Source organism: Panicum hallii, chromosome 3 (genome assembly GCF_002211085.1).
Source record: "Panicum hallii strain FIL2 chromosome 3, PHallii_v3.1, whole genome shotgun sequence".
NCBI lineage: Eukaryota > Viridiplantae > Streptophyta > Magnoliopsida > Poales > Poaceae > Panicum > Panicum hallii.
Window position 1 is genome coordinate 61,963,732 of NC_038044.1, and position 21,365 is coordinate 61,985,096.

Genomic DNA, 21,365 nt, shown 5'->3' on the forward strand with positions numbered 1-21,365 from the left:
GGTTGCACACCCAAGGGCCAACGGACAAGTCGAAAGGGCGAACGGCCTGATCATCGACGGCCTCAAGAAGAGACTTTATGACGAAAACAGCAAGAGGGGAGGCAAATAGGTACATGAGCTGCCATATGTCGTCTGGGGGCTTCGGACTCAGTCGTCCAAAGCCACAGGGCAAACACCTTTCTTCCTCGTATACGGATCTGAAGCTATTCTACCAGCCGATATCATGTGGAAGTCTCCAAGGGTCGAAATGTACAATGAAGACGAGGCGGACGAGGCGCGGCAGTTAGAGCTTGATTCTGTGGAAGAAGCTCGCTGCACCGCCCTTGTTCAGTCAACTCGATACCTGCAGGGGATCCGGCGATACCATGACCGCAACGTCAGGGAGCGGTCATTCAGTATTGGTGATTTGGTCTTGCGTCGTATTCAAGACGAATCTGGCCTACACAAGCTCAATTCAAGGTGGGAGGGCCCGTTTGTCGTCAAGCAGGTCACAAGGCCAGGGTCTTATCGACTACAATCCCCTAAGGGTCGCGAGGTTCCCAATTCCTGGAACGTTCAGAACCTGCGCAAGTTCTACCCTTAAGTCGGGGCCCGGTGATCGCTAAATCCCCGGGGGCTCAGAAGATCTCCTTTCCCCGAATCAGTTTGGAGGCCATGAGCCACATGACTTGGGTTGTACATGCCTTCTTACTTACACGATGGCCAGTGTCACGTGCAAACACATATAAATCGACTTCTTGTCGTGAATGACGCGGGGGCTACGGCCACGATCATCTCCTTTCGACTCCCGTTCCTGACGGAGCCCTCGGCTCCGGCAAACTCCTCGGCATGTCGAGTTCCGCCGCGACCTTCGATGGTCGCACGCGACAGCAGTCGCATTTTTTCCAACACCGTCGATCTATTCGACTGGCTTACACCTAGTACATTGGAAAGGCTCGCATAAAGAGCTACCTCGACTACATCCTGAGTGGCTGCACTCAGAACAGTCTTGTTTTTGCCAAAAAGAATGGCAAGCTCGCGGCGCTGCCTGCACCTGCTCCTTGCAAGCTTGATCCGTCTGTCCGAGTCTTACCTAGCTTACGGAGCACGCTCACAGTAGGAGCGACCTTCGACTACACTTCGAGTTGCCGCACTCGGGGTAGTCCCCTTTTTTTTGCCCTATGCGCGGCAACCCTGCGACGATGCTCGCGTTCTTTCCTAACGAGTTTAGACCCGCTCGATCGAGTTGTGGCTAATCTGTTAGACGATTATTAGCTACCCTTCGGGTCGTTGCACCCAGGGAAGCGTCTACTACTCGAGCCTTGTAAGCCAGGATCCCAATTCCGCTAAGGCACGCAAACAAGCAGAGACATCGAGTGAAGTATTTACATAAGAAAATAATTAGTTGTTTCTAATCCTGTAGTACACTATGTACAATTTGCTCTGCTACAGGTTGGGCCTCTTGCAAGTACTCTTCAAACCGCTCATCCGTGCAGTCCGCCGCCATCCCTTGTGCAAAAATGCCCAGCTGCGCGTTTGGCACGAAGGACTTTACATATGCAAGGGCATTACTCACGCACGCGACTGGAGCTTCAGATAGGAACTTGAGCATTTTCTTCGGGGCTTCGCGGAGTCACTCCAGCAGGGGCCGCGGGCCTGTTTTGCCTTCTTCTGGCGGATCCACCATGTCCACCAGCTCCTGGGCGGCCCCCCGGAGGTCCTCCAGCTCCTTGCGCAGCTGCTCATCCTTCTCGCCCAGCGTTTTGACTTGCTGAAGGCAGTCGATGAACTGACGTTCAGTGTCGCCGATCACCTTCTGCAGCCTTTCGACATCATTTGTACGACGATACAGCATATTCTTCACGTCAGTAAGCAGCTCCTCTTTGTGTTTCGTTATTTTCCTAAGCTCTGTGGTAAGGGCACTTCAGCATCTAAGGGGAGTTACTGAGGAAAAGTACTCGAGGGAAGCACGGGCCTACCTTGGTGCGCCTTCTTCTCTGCCTTGAGCTGCTCCTGATACTCTGCTTGTTGCTCCTTGAGCCGTTGTTGGAGCTCGGAGTTGGCCTCTTTAAGGTTCTTCAGGTCATTCTTGAGCAACCAGGTCTCTCGAGTCCTTTCTTGCTTCAGTATATCCAGCTCTCGCTGCAGATAGCAGTTCTTTGTGATTTCCTCGGAGACGCGCTTGTCCAGGGCAGCTAACTCTCGCGCGTCACTCACGACCGCGCGGAGTTTCTCCGACTTCTTCTGAGATTTGGTGATTACATGCTGCGCAAAAGGCGGAGACTGAGTCACAAACAACTCACCAATGTGCACATCTGGAACATTACCCGAGCACTACCATGGAGAAATCGTATAACTCCTTGAAGGTGCTCTTGAAGGTCTTCAGATTTTCGGCCGACAGCAGGAGGTCATCCACCAGGTCGGTGGTGATGACGTTCTGGTGCCCCGGCCCGGCCCTCAGCACTTCACGAGGATTCCCCGAGGACCCGGCGGCATCCCCGGACGGCGGCGTCTGAACACCTGCAAGCATACAACATGGTCAACACATTATGCCCAGACCTCGGCAGCCAGTCGCGGGCGGCTAAGCGCGTACCTGTGCCATCGGTATGAGCGGCATCAGGGACCACGACTTGTTCTCCGCCACCGGGTCCGGCTCCCTCTTGTCGGGGCTCGGGGGGCGGCAAGTCGGGGAGCGCCGCATCTGCCTCAGGGGCCACCTCCGTGGGTACTGGCCCCCCAGGCGCCGAGGGCTCGAAGGCTGCAGTAGTCGAGGCAGGCTCCGCATCGGAGGGATCAGCGCGGGTTGATGGCTCTGGGGCCGCTGCAGCCGTGCCTGGCTCCACCTGCAGTTGTACGGCGCTCGCCGCCCTGATGACATCAAAGACATTGTTATCCAAGTGGGCGAGAGCAGGATCTTCAAGCGACAGGGGGAAAACTCACAGTGTCGACTTCTTCTTGGCGGCCTTCTTCACCCGCCAGGCCCGTCAAGGAATGCCCGTTGCTGACGGCGAGGCCTGGTTGGCCGATGGCGGGGTCCCCGCCACGGCAATTGTCACCGCAGCAGCGGCGGAGGGGCCTGTTTCCACCCCTTCGGGTTCAGTCCCGGGTGGCAGAGCAGGGAGACTACAAGAGGATACTGTTAGTATGCAGCATCATTACCTGGCCAAAAAAGCAATTCAGTACCTGGAGGACTCGACTTCTTGCGCCTTGCGTTTGCGCACTTGTCGTTGGCCCTTCGGCACCGGCGGTAGAGCGCCGGCCAAGTCCACGCTCTGGTCGGAGGAGTTGTCCCGGTGGGGTCCCCCTTCGGTTCCTTCGCTCACCTGCGAGCTCACGCAGTCGGTGGACTCGCTGCTGCCTTGAGCCGCAGCAAGGCGAGCCTTTTCGGTTGCAATGGCAGCAGATGGGCCTGGTCCTCTTTCGACTCCTTCTTCCGCCTGCGAGTTCACGCAGTCGGCGGACTCGTTGCGGCTTTGAGTCGCAGCAAGGCGAGCCTTCTTAGCTGCAGTGGCGGCAGAAGGGAGGAGATGATACGCTCGGGGGAGGTCAGGTTGCGGCGGGTAGCTGCAGTACAGCTCCGTGTGCCCCTGTAGCAAGTTCTTCAGTTAAGTACCGGTGCAGTAGCAGATTTCCTCAGCGAAAGAAGTCGAATACTTACCGGCTTGGACGGATTTCGCGCGGAGAACAAGGTGGGCACGTACGGCACGGCGTCCACGTCCAGCAGCACCCACTGAACTCGCTGGAGCGCGACTTCGTCTGGCACCTCCTCTGTGCACATGCGAGAAGGGTCAGCGGGGCCGGTGTACTCGAAGCCCAGGCAACAGCGTTGTTGGATCGGTTGGATGCAGCGCTTGTAAAATGAAAACATGACGGAGGCGCCGGTCACTCCTTTTTTCTTCTGTGCCTCAATGGCCTCCAGCAGCTCTCTGACTTGAATCATTTCCATGCCGGAGGGTTCAAGGTTCCATTCCCCCCTCACCACGGGCGGTCTGCTCGACTTCGTCGGAAGTTGGGGAGCATGGTTTTCGATGTAAAACCACTGGTTTTTCCACCCAGGAAGGTTTGAGGGGAATTTGTATGAAAGGTATTTTTCGCCGGCCTGCTGACGCAGTTGGATGCCGGCGCCCCCCACTACAGCAAGTTTTTTCATGGTTGGCTGGGGTTTGACGCGGAAGAGGAAACGGAACAGATCCCAGTGGGGCTCGATTCCGAGAAATGCTTCGCAGAAGTGGATGAAGATGGAAATGTGGCAAATGAAATTAGGGTTAAGGTGATGGAGCTCAATCCCGTAATAATAAAGAAGGCCACGAAAGAAGGAACAAGTGGGGAGGGCCAATCCCCGTTCGGCAAAATGGAAGAATGTGACGATTTCGTCGACATTCTCCATGGGGAAAGGTTCACGGAAAGAGGAGCGCCAGTTGCTAAGGTTCTTCTCTTGCAGCAACCCCTCGGAAACAAGTTTGTTCAGATTGTTGAGGGAGCACTTACTGTGTGTCCACTCCGCGGTCGATGGCTCCGCATCTTTCTTCATTCCCTTGTTCTCTGACTTCTTGGATGCCATCTCCGATGCGCTGGCCACGAGATGCTCGGGAGCTGCGGGGAGAGGGGCGTGGAGGTCAGAGCGGAAGTGTCTCCTTGGGGGGAAGGCGGCGGCGCTTGGCTCGGATTGGGGATTTTGGTGGCTTTTGACGGAATGCAGATTGAAAGCGTGGTTTTTTCCTACCGTTATCGCGGGGTTAAATAACCAGTGGGGTGGGAAAAAGTCATTATTTTGAAGTTTAGGAGTCACTTCCGAGAATATTCCGAAGCTGAGGGGTCGTTTGATGGACTATTTGGATTGGATGTTTGACTAATCATTTTTTCAGGGTTTGTTCGCCTGAAAAAAGTGTTTTTTTCGAATTCATAATCTAATACCCATCATCTGTACCATCGTTTTGGTAATTTTGCCAGTTATCATTTTTTCGCCTGCATGCCACGGTCGTTGGATCCTTATCTCCAAATTTTGTGGGATTTAGATTCAAGGCTCGGGGGCTGCGGGGTACGTGGCATCGACTACTTATTTTTTCAAATCTTTTGAAGGATAAGTAGGATCACAGACAAATGGGACCCTCAGCTTGATTCTTCGATTCAACCTAAGGCTCAGGGGCTACTCCATATGGAGTGCGATTTTTAAATCGCACGCCATAACAGAAATTCGGGGCATGAGCACCTCATAGCTTCGATGCAGCTAAACAAGTACTCGAAGAAGGACTTCAAGACGAAACTTCAGAAGAAGTCGAAGACTGCTTCAAAAGTACTCGATAATCCTGCAGAACTCAGCTACGAAGAGCTAGGGGGCTTGTCAGACCCGGGGCCACCGGGCTGGGCACGTTATATAGTCTAAGAGATTAAGCCCATTTTATCTCTTATTCATTTTGCTTATCTCTTGTTTATCCCGCTTAAATAGGAGATAGAGCTAACCAACACGGAGAGGATCTACTCGAGATATGTTCTGGTGTGATCCCTCGACGGGAGTTGGTTAGCATCTTTGTAACTCTGACCTCTCGGATATATAAGGGAGGTCAGGGACCCCCCTCAAAACAGAAGATCATTAGGTCATTCTACACCAAAAGGAATACAAACCACCACACAGGACGTAGGGTGTTACGCTCCATGCGGCCCGAACCTGTCTAAAGACTTGTGTTCCTTGCACCTTCGGGTTCCTGATCTCGGCGTCCCCTCACCCAAAACTCACCACCTTAGGTATACCCCTCGGTGAGCAGCCGGTTAAACACTGACACCACAAGCAGTTGCTTGATGAGCAATATAGAATGCACCCCAATGCTACGAGAGTAGGGGGAGACGGAGAATGGGGAAACGGAGAGGCGTCTGGAAACGGAGAGGCGGAGACGGAGACGTAGAGGCAGAGACGGATGGGTCATGCTGAGCCATTGTTATGGTAGCATTTAAGTACCAACGACATTCATCTGTTGGTGGAGGTTTAGTATCATAGTGTGATTGTCTAAATTAGCCTTTACATGCATATGGATTTGTTGAGCTGTCCAGGTCTTGTTATTAAATTTTTTATCATTCCTAGCTTTCCATATATACCATAGGGTGGAGATGGTTTGGATAGCACGTCCGGCGTCTTCATGTAGCACATCCTTTCTGTATGAATAGCACATGGCGTCTAGGATCTATAGACTGTTCCCACAGACCAACACTAGTCTTTTCTGCGCACTTTGTCCTCACTGAGCTCTAAACCCGCATACGGCTGAGGTTAGCGGGATAGCACGTCCGGCTTCTTCACGTAGCACATCCTTTCCGTATGAATAGCACATGGGGGAGCCACGACTTTAGAGCCATCTGAGTTAGGAGGATAGCACGTACGGCCTCTTAGATTAGCACATTGTATGAATAGCACATGGTGCCACGACTTTGGAGCCATCTGTTAAGAGGATAGCACGCCCTGTGCTATTCGTATTGAAAGAATGTGCTACATGAAGACGCTGGACGTGCACTCAGGTGGCGAGCTCCTCACGTAGCATACAATATCGGCACATACCATTCTGTAGTAGCCATTGCAGTGCTAAGCCAAGAAATGGCTACTACAGAATGGTGCATGCCGATACGGTATGCTACGTGAGGAGCTCGTCGCATGAGTATGCTACCAGACAACCCTAATATGAGGGAATGCACGTATACCCTAGCAGTGCACTGCTAGGGTATACGTGCATTCCCTCATATTACAGGTACATGCCGATATTATACGTGCCAAGTATGGACTGGTACATGCCGATACGGTACACTAATGGATGGTACAAACATGTACAAGAGATGCTCGCCAGTACATGCTGATACAGGAGACAAGAGGCGTTGCACACTACTTGGTGCCAGGGTATGCACATAAAGCAGAGCAATGGCTACTATGGAATGATACATGCTAATACAGTATGCTATGTGAGGAGCTCATCTCGTGAGTATGCTACCAGACAATCCTGATACAAGGGAACGCACGTATACCCTAGCAGTGGCAAGTACGGACTGGTACATGCCGATACGATACGGTACTGGACGGTACATGCGTGTACAGGAGGTGCTCGGCTGTACATGCTGATAGTGGCGTTGCACGCTGCGTGTACGGGAGGATAGCACGTACGGCCTCTTAGATTAGCACATCAGGATTGTATGAATAGCACATGGTGCCACGACTTTGGAGCCATCAGTTAGGAGGATAGCACGCCCTATGCTATTCGTACTGGAAGAATGTGCTACATGAAGACGCCGGACGTGCAATCCCGCTAACCTCAGCCGGATATGCTACTTGGAGATGACTGGGAAGATCTACCATGCACTATTCGTACCTTCTAAACCTCGGAGGTTGGTGGTTGAGTTTAACGGGTGGTAGCTGCACATTGTTAGTGATCTTGGAGTTCCTTCTCTTGGGAACCATTGAATCTCGTGTGCGCTGCAAAACTAGGGATTTCTTGCGCATGACTGGCGGCTGCTCAAACCCTAAATGGACGATGACAAGAAGGATTACAGCCACACAGATCCGTCGGATGTGACATGGACAGCATCCTCACATCAGCTCCATCCAGACGACGAGTCCATCAGGGAACACATCGAGACCCTTTGGGGCGTCGATGAGTGAAAACAACTCGGATTACTGCCATATAGATTGCTACATCAATTTCAACTTCAAAATCACCAATGGTGTCAAGAAATTTACGGATAACATGATATCACGGGTTCATGTTGCATCAAACTTGGGGGCTCTGCCAATATTCAAAATCAAAACAAGTCGGAGACAGTCAAAGGCATCAGGGAACACATCGAGACCCTCTGGGGCGTCGATGAGTGAAAACAACTCGGATTACTGCAATACAGATTGCTACATCAATTTCAAGTTTAAAATCACCGATGGTGTCAAGAAATTTACGGATAACAAGATATCACGGGTTCATATTGCATTACATCAAACGTTGGGGGCTCTGCCAATATTCAAAATCAAAACAAGTCGGAGACACAGTCAAAGGCAATGGTGTCGATGAGTGAAAACAACTTGGATTACTGCCATACAGATTGCTACATCAATTTCAAGTTTAAAATCACCAATTGTGTCAAGAAACTTACTGCATCTGATTGTCATTTTCACAGTCTGGTGACCTTGAATTGTCAGAGGACTTGCTTGTCTATTTCATCGAGCAGGTTTGCTTTAAACCCCTTCTATTGACTGATGATATGGGGCCTAGTTATAAGCCAATTCAGCATACAACAAAATGGCTAGTATTGTCTACTTGGCATTGCATTCTGATTTGTAAACATATCAAACTATGTAATGCAGGGGAAGAAAGAATGCTTTGCTTCTTGCCTCTTCATTTGCTATGACTTGATAAGGCCGGATGTTGCTCTTGAGCTTGCATGGATGAACAACATGATGGACCTAACCACTTTTGGTGTTTGTACCCTTTTCTCCACGTATGTACCATCATGTACCGGCGATGGTGTACCGGCATGTACCCTTTTCTCCACTTATAGAGGTGCTCCACTCTATAAGTCAAGCACCACGTCGTCTGGTGTCTGGACCCTTTTCTGCAACCTCGACCCCGAGTTGGCCTCTTTGAGAATGGTCAGTTTTTATCTGTTTTTTGACGCATGTAGGAGCACGAGGTTGATGAACATAGTCGCCGCGTTTCAAGGACCATCTGATTAGGTGCTTGACTTATGGAGTTCAAACACGAATCGAAAATGTTTTTGACTCCTAGGGTCCAAAACCCTACGCGCCCCGCCTCCTCCACGAGCAGTTGTCTGTGCCTAAGATCACCAACGGCACCTTTAAAGGAACAGTCGTCCACTCGAGGATCCACTTCATGCTTTCATCCTACGCTCCAGAGGAACAGTCAACAAAACTTGCAGGGGATAGTGCCAAGGGCTCTCAGAGGACGTGAAAGAGATCTACTTGCGGTTGTACATCTCCGTCTCCGCCTCTCCGTTTCCCCATTCTCCTTGCCACAGCTTTCCCATCCCCCTGCTCTCGTAGCATACCGTAGCATACTGTATCTCCGCGCCGCGCGAGAGAGAGGTGACTCGCCGTCGCAGCGCCGTCGCCTCGCCGTCGCCGCGCCGCTCCCCCAGGTGATGACGTCCTTTCTCCATTCTCCCTGCTGCAGTGCTTTCCCCATTCTCCCGCTCTCGTAGCATACTGTATCAGTGTCTTGCCATTTCCCGACATGTCCAAAATAAGGGTGTCAACTATTGTTTTATCTACCAAGTCCAAACACGGTGCCTTAGCATCTATGATTGTCCTTGAGACGTACAATGGATATCGCATTCCTGTACTCAAGAACCCGGTTAGTGTTATCTTATCATTAATAACATATGCCAAAGTTTTCTGAATGTACATGGTGCAAAAAATATTGTACATAACCTGCATTTGTCTCCTTTTTATTTCAATTTGCAGCATAAGTTGCGTGCATACAAGGCCAAAAATCTGGTGCGCCTTCTTATCCACGAGAAAAATACAGCGCAGCTGCCTTCAGAGATTAATAAGTTACTGCAAGAGGGGCTGGCCAAGTGTCTGGGTACTGAGATCAAGAGGTGGTCAGATGGAAAGGTAGGAGATTTGGGAGCCTTGCTGTCCACATTGCACTATGTAAGTCATCAAAATTCATGTGTTTTTGAAAACCCTTTATGTCAAACATGTATTATGCGGAATAGTAAGATAATCATTTTTGCTTCTTATCATTTGGTAGATTCTTGGTGCGGAGAGTACTTGGCAACCAGTTACAGATCTCACTACAGCTGATGCTGTGAGGAAGGCCTTCAATACTGCGACCTTTCTGTCCATCCAGATAAATTACAACAAAGGGGTGCTACAATCCGACATAAATTCATCTGTGAGAAGGTTTTTGTTCTTCTTAAGATACGTGATTGTTCCTTCATCTGTGAGAAGGTTTCTGTTTCTGATTGCATTTTTGGAAACCCTTTTTCTGCATGGAACACGTTGTTTGTAGAACATTGATTATTTGTTGCCCATGGGCGTTGAATTGAGCAACATCCACACAGACTTGGGATAACTAGGCGTATGGAGTGTGATGCTACACCTTCTGTTTTGTTGATAACTTAATGCTTGGAAACGAGGGGAGAAAAAAAACAATAACTTTGCTCATCTGCTGCGCGTGTAATTTGCAGATGCTTGGGAGAACTTCATAAAGGAGTGATAGGATGGACGCGAAGCAGTTAATTCATTGCCATATTGCCAGTTAGGGTGTTGATTCAATATTGATGTAAATATGCAGCTGACTTTCCTTGTAGGCATACCGTGAGTATGCTACCAGACAACTCTCGCGTGGCTGACTTTCCTTGACTAAAAATCAGTTTAGTGACAAAGCTAATTGCTCGTTAATATTATGGGAAACCATTATCTAGCTCTTGCTTGGCTTTACGTGCATACCTTGGCATCAAGTAGCTATGTACTTTACGGTATGTACCGTATCGGCTTTACAATTTGCTAACTCAAGGCTAAACGCAATCAGCTGTATCTTGGAATAGCACATCCAGTGTCTTGGAATAGCACATCCAGTGTCTTGGAACAGCACGCGGTGGGGGCACGATTTCCCTACCATCAGATTGTACAGCTAGCACGCCCAGGTTTACGAAATAGCACATCGTGCATCTAGCTACGCGGAAGCGGTGTAAGCCTGATTATTTTTTTAAAGAGGGTTTTTTACAACCCTGATACGAGGTAATGCACATATACCCTAGTGGTGCCAAGTATGGACCGGTACATGCCGATACGGTACGCTACTGGATGGTACAAACGTGTACAAGAGGTAATCACCGGTACGTGCTGGTAGATGCTGTACCTTGGAATAGCACATCCAGTATCTTGGAACGGCACATCTTGTATCTTGGTATTGCACATCCTGTATCTTGGAATAGCACGCGGTGAGGGCACGATTCCGCTTAGCATTTTTTTGCACATGTGATCAACTTTCTGAACTCATCTACAAATTGCTTCATGAATTAACGCACAAAGAAATTATAATTAAAAAATTCTTAACACTAAAGTATACAGTAGCACATCCGGGTTTACGACATAGCAATCTCAGCTTCACTAATTAATATGCAGGAAGAGGATAGTCATTGGCAATCTCAGCTTCACTAATTTTGATGTAGACATTTTTCTGGGATGGGCGTATGAACCGGTACATGCCGATACGGTACGGTACAGGACGGTACGTGCATGTATAGGAGCTGCTCGGCTGTACATGCTGATAGTGGCGTTGAACACTACTTGTTGCTAGGGTATGCACGCAAAGCCAAGCAATGGTTGCTACAGGGCGGTACATATGGAGATCCCAGAACCTGATAGAACCCTAAACATATAGGGCTTTCAAAAACCGATAGTACCCAAAACTATATCGTCTACCCAGAATCCAACCGTTCTATACTAGCCACCGCCTGTCCTTAGGTGCCTACATTTGCATCAACGTTATCTTGAAGTGTGCAACACCAGTTCAATGCTGTATCGGCGCGTACCGTCTAGTTGACTATGACTCCATGCCGGCTTTGGAACCAAAGTGATATCATCACTTGCTGGACTACTTGGATTCTCACACTCAGGTGGCGAGCTCCTAACATAGCATATGGTATCGGCACATACCATTCTGTAGTAGCCATTGCAGTGCTAAACCAGGCAATGGATACTACATAACGGTACATGCCGATACAGTACGGTACTGGACTGTACATGCATGTACAGGAGGTGCTCAGCTAGGAACGCACATATGCCCTAGCAGTGGCAAGTATGAACCGGTACATGCCGATACGGTACGGTACAGGACGGTACGTGCATGTATAGGAGCTGCTCGGCTGTACATGCTGATAGTGGCGTTGAACACTACTTGGTGCTAGGGTATGCATGCAAAGCCAAGCAATGGCTGCTACAGAGCGGTACATATGGAGATCTGAGAACCTGATAGAACCCTAAACATATAGGGCTTTCAGAAACCGATAGTACCCAAAACTATATCGTCTACCCAGAATCCAATATACTCCCAACATTACGCACCCAGAATCCAACCGTTCTATACTAGCCACTGCCTGTCCTTTGGTGCATACATTTGCATCAACATTGTCTTGAAGTGTGCAACACCAGTTCAATCTTGTATCGGCACGTACCGTCTAGTTGACTACGACTCCATGCCGGCTTTGGAACCAAAGTGATATCATCACTTGCTGGACTACTTGGATTCTCACACTCAGGTGGCGAGCTCCTAACGTAGCATACGGTATCGGCACATACCATTCTGTAGTAGCCATTGCAGTGCTAAGCCAAGCAATGGATACTACATAACGGTACATGCCGATACGGTATGCTACGTTAGGAGCTCATCGCGTGAGTATGCTACCAGACAACCCTAATATGAGAGAATGCAGGTATGCCCTAGCAGTGGAAAGTATGGACCGGTACATGCCGATATGATACAGTACTGGATGGTACATGCATGTATAAGTATGAACCAGTACATGCAGATACGGTACGGTACAGGATGGTACGTGCATGTATAGGAACTGCTCGGCTGTACATGCTGATAGTGGCGTTGAACACTCTTGGTGCTAGGGTATGCACGCAAAGCCAAGTAATGGCTGCTATAGAGCGGTACATATGGAGATCCCAGAACCTGATAGAATCCTAAACATATAGGGCTTTCAGAAACCAATAGTACCCAAAACTATATCATCTACCCAGAATCCAACCGTTCTATACTAGCCACCGCCTGTCCTTAGGTGCGTACATTTGCATCAACGTTGTCTTGAAGTGTGCAACACCAGTTCAATCTTGTATCGGCACGTTCTGTCTAGTTGACTATGACTCCATGCCGGCTTTGGAACCAAAGTGATATCATCACTTGCTGGACTACTTGGATTCTCACACTCAGGTGGCGAGCTCCTAACGTAGCATATGGTATCGGCACATACCATTCTGTAGTAGCCATTGCAGTGCTAAGCCAGGCAATGGATGCTACATAACGGTACATGCCGATACGGTACGGTACTGGACGGTACATGCATGTACAGGAGGTGCTCGGCTGGGAACGCACTTATGCCCTAGCAGTGGCAAGTATGAACCGGTACATGCACATACGGTACGGTACAGGACGGTACGTGCATGTATAGGAACTGCTCGGCTGTACATGCTGATAGTGGCATTGAACACTACTTGGTGCTAGGGTATGCACGCACAGCCAAGCAATGGCTGCTACAGAGCAGTACATATGGAGATCCCAGAACCTGATAGAACCCTAAACATATAGGGCTTTCAGAAACCGATAGTACCCAAAACTATATCGTCTACCCAGAATCCAATATACTCCCAACATTGCGCACCCAGAATCCAACCGTTCTATACTAGCCACTGCCTATCCTATCCTTAGGTGCATACATTCTGTAGTATATCATAGATGTGTTCCAGGAAAATGGGCTTGAGCTGTAACATTCGCTAATTGCTGGTAATTCGCCCAAGTTAGTTGGGTATCACACTTGCAGGATTGTTGATCTATCATCCAAGCACCAAGCTTTAATGTGTGATCCTTTTTGCCTTCAGCAAATTCTGAAAGATGCACTCTGCAGGGAGACTCCTTTTTTCACCCCGTGAGAACGAACTTGGATTTCTAAAGGCCCACGGCGTGTTAGGCTTGGCTTGGGCTGTATTCGAGTCGTTTGATGACTGGGCTGGGCTCCTCCGCCGCATTTGCGTCCCGTCCTCCTCTTCCCCTGTACGCCAACCCCCTCGCACATTCCCGCCAACCGCCCCTCTCCGAAACTGCCGCACCTTCTCGAACCTGCCGCCGCCGCGGGGCCGCGGCCATGGCCCCCGCCCCCTCCGACTTCAAGGTCACCCTCCAGGCCACGCCCGACGGCAACCTCCGCCGCATCAAGAGTAAGCGCGGCCCTCTCCTCCCCTGGCGCGCGCGCGTTTCGCCCGTTGATCTGAACGCTCGTGTAGTTGCGTGTACCTAGTGCATCACGGATTTGGGGCCGGGTGGTTGGAATCCGATGGCGTCCGTGGTCGATTTCCGGCCGGGGAAACTGTTCCTACTAGGCAATTAGATGCTTCTAGGATTGATTTGCTCGCGCCCAAAACAGATTTGGGCTCTCATTTCTGCAATTGCCCTGCCAAAATTTCCCTTCAGCTTGTGCGATCCACCACATGATTGTGCAATTTGATTATACAGAATTCTTGCTTGTGCGATTTGATCCTATTCAGAGATATTAGTTTACTCCGATTTCCTCACCAGCCAATATGGAGATGCTGGTTCAGGACGAACTGGATCGACAGGATTGATTTGTTCGCTCCCTGAACTGATTCGGGCTCTCATTCCAGCAAATTTCTTAGCTATGTTTCCCCTCTTTAGTTTGTGTTGGTGTGTGTATATGTAATATAGTTATATATGGAGGGTTAAAATGTAAAAAAGCAAAGGGATAAGAAAAGACAACGGGAGTGAAAAAATCTCCTGAGTTGATTTCCCAAAGATCTTCTACATGGTATCAGGGCTGGCGATGTTGGTGGCGGGCTCGACGGCGTGACGTCGGCCGGCGAGCAGGAGTGGCCCGACGCGCGTCTTGTGGTGGCGGAGGTCCGCAGCGGAGAGCAGAGCCGGCGCGCAGCAGGCGGAGCTAGCGGCGCGGGCTAGGAGCAGGCAGCTCGGAGCGGATCCGGGCGGAGAGCAGAGCGCGGTCGAGCCAGAGGCGGCGCCGTGTGAATCTTGAGGAAGGGAGCGGCGATTTGGTGCAGAGGAGGCGGCACAGATCCGGCGACGCCTGCGTAGAAGTTGAACGGGCCGCGGGGGTGTGCGCGACGCTCCAGAGTCTCGAAGCAGCAGCAGCAGCACATCTCAGCAGATCAGGTGCGAAAGTCAGGCGGGTGTGTGTGGCCAAGGGCTGGAGCCAGGCTGAGCTCTGTGAGGGAAGAAGAGGTAGCGACCTGGTGTCTTCCCAGGAGGCTGAGCTCTGTGAGGGAAGAAGAGGCAGCGACCTGGTGGGGTAACAGGCTAAGCAAGCTAAATTGGTCACTACAGGAGGCGATTTGGAGTCTAAAGCCACTAAATTATGGCAGAGAATCAAGGAATTGAACAGGTTCTTGGGAAATTGGTGGAATTACTTACTGCAAAGAAGGATGATGTCTCGTCCTCAAGTAAAGAGATTGACATGGTACAGAAATTGGAGTTGATGCCTATTGATATTAAGCTGGAAGGCATGAAGAATTATTTGGCTTGGTCCAGGAGAGCATTATTACAGCTGCAATCAAAGAAGCTTGAGGGCTTCATCAATGGGGATATAACTGAACCCAAAGACAAGTTGAGCAGTGAGTGGAAGAATTGGAATGCCACTAATGCGTTAGTGGTTACTTGGTTATTCAATTCTATGACTCCAACAATTGCAGGTTCTGTTGACACTATTACTTCTGCCTCGGAGATATGGAAGGCTCTTGCAAGCATGTATTCAGGTGTTGGGAATGTGATGCTTTTGGCAGATACAGATGATAAGATATATTATCTGAAACAGGGGGAGCGGACTTTGATGGATTATTGCGTAGAATTGAAGCGACTGTGGGCTGATTTAGATCATTATGATCCTATTGAGTTACCTCACCCTGAATGTGTGGCTTGGGTGAAAAAGTGGGTAGAGAAAAAAAGGGTCCTTCAGTTTTTGAGGGGTCTAAATCTAGATTTGAAGGAAGACGTGCTGCATTATTTCATCAAGCTAATCTCCCTAGTCTTGAAGAAGCTATTGCTGCTATGGCACAGGAAGAGACAAGGCTGAAGATGATAAAGGATAACTCCTTAAATTCACCAAGTCCAGCTTATGTGGTAGCGGGGTCCCAAGAGGCCAGAATCTGTTATAATTATGGTGAAAAAGGGCATTTGATTCGTGATTGCTGTCAGCCACTCAAACCAAATCGTGGTAGGGGTCGAGGCAGAGGTATGCTGAGAGGTGGTACTAGCCGAGGTGGTGCTAGTCGTGGTGGAAGAGTAAGCTTTAGAGCTAATCATGCAGTGTTAGATGGGTGTGCTACAGAATCAGTTACAGTTTCGCCAAATGAGCTAGATGAGTTCAGAAGGTGGAAGGAAATTGCAATGGTTTCTCAATTGAACAATCAAGAAACAACATCCTCGAGTAATACTGTTGCTGATGCGGTTCACACAGACTCAGGTATATTCAACAAAAATCATATATCTAATTGGATATTAGACTCAGGTGCATCAAGGCACGTCACGGGTAAACTAAATGAATTTACATCATATACGCCATACTCACATTCTTATAAGGGGACAATTAAAACTGCGGATGGAACCCCTCGTTCTATTAGAGGCATTGGGACAGTTCAATGCACACCAAATATTACCTTATCATCAGTATTACATGTTCCATCCTTCCCTGTGAATCTTATTTCAATAAGCTCGTTAATTGATCAAATGGATTGCCGGGTGCTTCTTGATCGTGAAAATTGTTTAATTCAGGAAAGGAGGACGGGAAGAAATCTTGGAGTTGGAACTTGGCATGATGGGCTCTGGTATCTTGATAAAAGCAAGACAAGAGAAGAAGTCTATTTTGCTCTATCAGCTAGTGAAGATGAAGCTAAGGTGATGTCGTTGCATTGTCGTCTGGGACATATATCTTTTGATATCATGAGCAAAATGTTTCCTCATGAAATGTCTAAGGTGAATAAGAGTAATTTAATATGTGATGCATGTGAGTACGGGAAGCACACTAGAAGCTCATATGTGAGTAGGGGTTTAAGGAGTTTATCACCTTTTATATTAATCCATTCAGATGTGTGGACTTCCCCAGTCACTGCTATAAGTGGGGCAAAATATTTTGTTACCTTCATTGATTGTTATTCTCGTATGACATGGGTATATTTAATGAAGCATAAAAGTGAGGTACTTGAATGTTTTAAGGCTTTCTATGCTTATGTGAAAAATCAATTTGGCACCTCTATTCAAATTATCCGGAGTGATAATGGAACTGAATATGTGAATAAGGAATTTCAGTGTTTTCTTTTAAGAGAAGGAATTTTACACTAGACTTCATGCCCCGATACCCCACCACAAAATGGAGTTGCTGAAAGAAAGAATAGGCATCTTGTGGAGGTAACTCGTTCACTTATGCATACAATGAATGTGCCTAAGTTCCTTTGGAATGAGGCAGTTTTGACTGCCATTCACTTGATAAACCGTATGCCATCAAGGGTACTTGGTATGAAATCTCCTTGTGCGATGTTATTTGGAAAAAATGAGTTCTTAGTTCCACCCAAAGTCTTTGGATGCACGTACTTTGTTAGAGATCATAGACCAGGGGTTGGAAAGCTAGATTCTCAAGCTATCAAGTGTATTTTTGTGGGGTATTCATCTGGACAAAAAGGATATAAGTGTTGGAGCCCGTCTGAGCGCCGTATATTTGTGAGTATGGATGTAACCTTTAGAGAATCAGTTCCTTTCTATGGTGAGAAGACTGATTTAGGTTCTCTGTTCATTGATTTAGGTCCTTCAAATGGATCAGAAGAAGGTGAGCAAATGGAGTCTAATGTTGAGACTAAAGCAAATGAGAAGAGTGTTATGGTTGGTTTAATCCCGGATTCAGTTAAAGTGAATGACACTATACAGAAAAGGAGAGTACAACCATTTCCTACAGAAAGGAATCTACGAGTATATACGAGAAGAAGGAGAGAAAATCCCATACAGCCCACCACTATTGTTGATGAAGTTGAAAGTGACCAAGCTCGTTCGAGTGAAAATGAGAATGACCAGCTATCTGAGTCAGGGGGAGAGATAATGGATCACTTGAATTATTTGCCTATTGCTCTTAGAAGAGAAACAAGGAGCACTGCAGGTAAACCTCCAGTGAGATATGGCTTTGAAGATAATTGTGAAGATGACCATAGTAATGAGGAAAGTAATTATGTGTCATATGAGTCCTTACCATCTGAGTTCCGGGCATTTGTGACGACCCTGCAATCTGTACAAATTCCAAAAAACTGGAAAGAAGCAAAGCAAGATCCAAGATGGAAAGAGGCAATGCTTGAAGAGTTGGCAGCACTTGAGAAGAATGACACATGGGAGCTCGTACCTTCTCCTCCTGGGAAGAAGGTGGTTGGTTGTAAATGGGTATATACTGTGAAACAAAACCCTGAAGGAAAAGTGGAGATATATAAGGCAAGACCGGTAGCAAAAGGGTATAGCCAGACATATGGGATTGACTATGATGAGACGTTTGCACCAGTTGCAAAGATGAGTACCGTGAGGACCTTGATTTCATGTGCTGCTAACTTTGATTGGCCATTATATCAATTAGATGTTAAAAATGCATTCCTTCATGGTGATCTTAAAGAGGATGTTTATATGGAGATTCCACCTGGATTCACTACTGCTGAAACAGAAGGTAAGGTACTAAGATTGAGGAAATCTTTGTATGGACTAAAACAATCGCCAAGAGCATGGTTTGATAGGTTTAAATGTGCAATGCTTGATATGGGATATAAGCAGTGTAATGGAGATCATACTCTATTCTATCTATGTTCCAAAAATCGCGTAACTATTCTAGCGGTCTATGTTGATGATATTATTATCACTGGAGATGATACTTTAGAGGTGGTACGATTGAAGGAGAATTTGAGAAGGGAATTTGAAATTAAAGATCCGGGACAACTTCGATATTTTCTGGGGATTGAAGTAGTGAGATCTCCTAGAGGGATTGTGCTCTCACAACGAAAGTATGTTCTGGATCTACTAGATGAGATGGGTATGCTTGGGTGTCGTTCAACCACTACACCAATAGAGCAAAACCACAAATTGGGTGCTGAATCTGGACATCCTGTAGATAAGGAGAGATATCAAAGACTTGTGGGGCGCCTCATTTATCTATGCCATACAAGACCAGATATAACATATGATGTGAGTGTAGTAAGCAGATACATGCATGACCCAAGAAGTGATCACATGGATGCAGTATATAGAATCTTGAGATACTTAAAGAAGAATCCAGGCAAAGGTTTGCTGTTCAAGAAAAATGGACATCTGAATGTGGAGGGTTATTGTGATGCAGATTGGGCGAGTTGTCCTGATGATAGAAGATCAACTTCGGGCTATTGTGTATTTGTTGGTGGCAACTTGGTGATTTGGAGAAGTAAGAAACAGCCTGTGGTATCGCGCTCTACTGCAGAAGCTGAGTATAGAGCTATGTCACAGAGTTTGAGTGAATTATTGTGGATTAATAATCTTCTAACTGAGTTAAAACTTCATGAGGCCAGTTCTATGAAGCTTTGGTGCGATAACAAATCAGCTATTAACATTGCCAACAACCCAGTTCAACATGATCGAACCAAGCATGTGGAGATTGACCGCTTCTTTATCAGAGAAAGGATTGATGATGGGACTTTAAGTCTAGGGTTTATAACTTCTGAGGAACAAATCGCTGACTGTCTAACAAAAGGGTTGAGTGTTAAAAGGTGTGTGTCTTTATGTGGTAAGATGGGCATGATAGATATCTACATCCCATCTTGAGGGGGAGTGTTGGTGTGTGTATATGTAATATAGTTATATATGGAGGGTTAAAATGTAAAAAAGTAAAGGGATAAGAAAAGACAACGGAAGTGAAAAAATCTCCTGAGTTGATTTCCCAAAGATCTTCTACAATTTGTACCATTAACCCCGTGATTTTGCAATTTGATTTTATATAATTTTTGTTTTGTGCGATTCGCTGCTGGTTAGAGATGGCGAAAAAAGGTGGACTAGCGGGGTGTGAAGGATGACGAGGGGTGAAACGTGCTTCACGCTGCGGCTGCCATGGGGCGCCTCGAGGTCTGCAAGTTCCTGGCGGAGGAATTGGGGCTCGATGTCAACTCCACCTCCACTGAAGGTGGGTGCGCTGTGGTTTTCAATACTGCATATTGGTGGCTGATGCATGCTTCCCACGTAGGTGAGATGCCGATGCTCCTGGCCGCTGTCGATGGGAACGTCCCTGTTCTGCAGTACCTTCTGAGCCGTGGCGGTGACCTGGCGGCGCCCACCTCCAGGGGCTCCACACCGTTTCACAATGCGGTGGAGCACGGTGCGTTACCCCAATCTCAGGAGTTCCATGGAAGACTTCGTCTGGAGGACGTTTGTTGCGTGCAAACACTTCTGCCTTCTGGGTGTTTTTGATTTGGAGTTTGTGCTGTGCCTTTCTGCCTCCAGGGCATTGCGAGGCTGTGAGGCTGTTGCTGTCGACCCTTTCAATCACCGTGGAACGCCACTGCACTTGGCGGCCGCCAAGGAACAGGATCAGGATATGAAGATCCTGCCGGAGCATGGTGCTGACGTGAGTTGGTAGTTTTGTTGGCGCCTATAGGGTAGAAAAAGAAAGAATAGGTGAATTCATTTTCTGACACCATTTTCCTTTGCAACCGAACAGAGTTGTCCATCATGTTTGTTCACCACTTATGATGGTGTGCTCCATGGAATCATTGAAATGCGTGAAGCTACTGGTTCAGGTTTGCTGACTTGTTGACTTCGTGTATTCTCTTATGTCTATCTGCTTGAATATGTCCTGATTTTTCAAAGAAAGCTGTAGAGAGGAGACTAAATAGCCTTATTACTAACTTTGAACTTGTCATCATGATTACATTTGTAATCCTTTCAAAATCTATCTAATTATTTTCGATTGTGTAGGCTGGTGCTGATGTGAACTTTAAAAGTTCATCTGGGCCATCTGCTTTAAGGTTTGCAGTTGATGATGGCTTAACCGACATTGTGAAGTTTTTCCTAGAGGTTGGAACGGACCCAAACATTCCTGACCATGTACGTATGGCTCTGACTTTGGCTCTGCTCTTTCATTGCTTGATGCTGTGAGGGTTACAATCTCTTACCCACTTGCATATCTGATGGCTGGTTAGCATTATAAATCAAGGTCTCATGCAAGTAGTGTACATGTCTAAAATTTAGACTGTTCATGTCTCATGCAGAAGTTCACTGTCTAAATTGTGTTCATGTTTATGCATGTGGTGTACAGCAGGTCTGTTTGCATCCAATTGCAGTGATCTCTCTTGAGATATCCATTGATTGGCAGTGGAAGCTCTAGTGATAAGTTACTGTGTGTCAATAAGATTTTGCATCTATCTTAGAATCTTGGTACCAGTAGCCTGTAGGTTCCGAGGGAACCTTTTGCAATCCACTTGAATGTGCCATTTTCCTAGCTAGTTGCACCGTGAATACCATTTTCCTGAAACAAAATCTTTACTTGTCATATCGAGGATGCCACTGTAATGAATAATTCTGATCACTGATCACATATATGACCAGCAAGTAATAGTAAGCCAAAGTGCCAAACAATAACAAGGTTCTGGAAGATTACGTACACAA

At 47.6% G+C, this 21,365-nt stretch overlaps 1 long non-coding RNA gene across 1 annotated transcript; it reads left to right on the forward strand.

Moving 5' to 3' along the window:
* Positions 1–20,163: 20,163 nt before the first annotated feature.
* On the forward strand, positions 20,164–21,090 carry LOC112883947. Its single transcript, XR_003227000.1, has 4 exons — positions 20,164–20,325; positions 20,419–20,497; positions 20,676–20,804; positions 21,016–21,090. It is a non-coding gene; the product is annotated as an uncharacterized LOC112883947 (long non-coding RNA).
* The last annotated feature ends 275 nt before the right edge of the window (positions 21,091–21,365 follow it).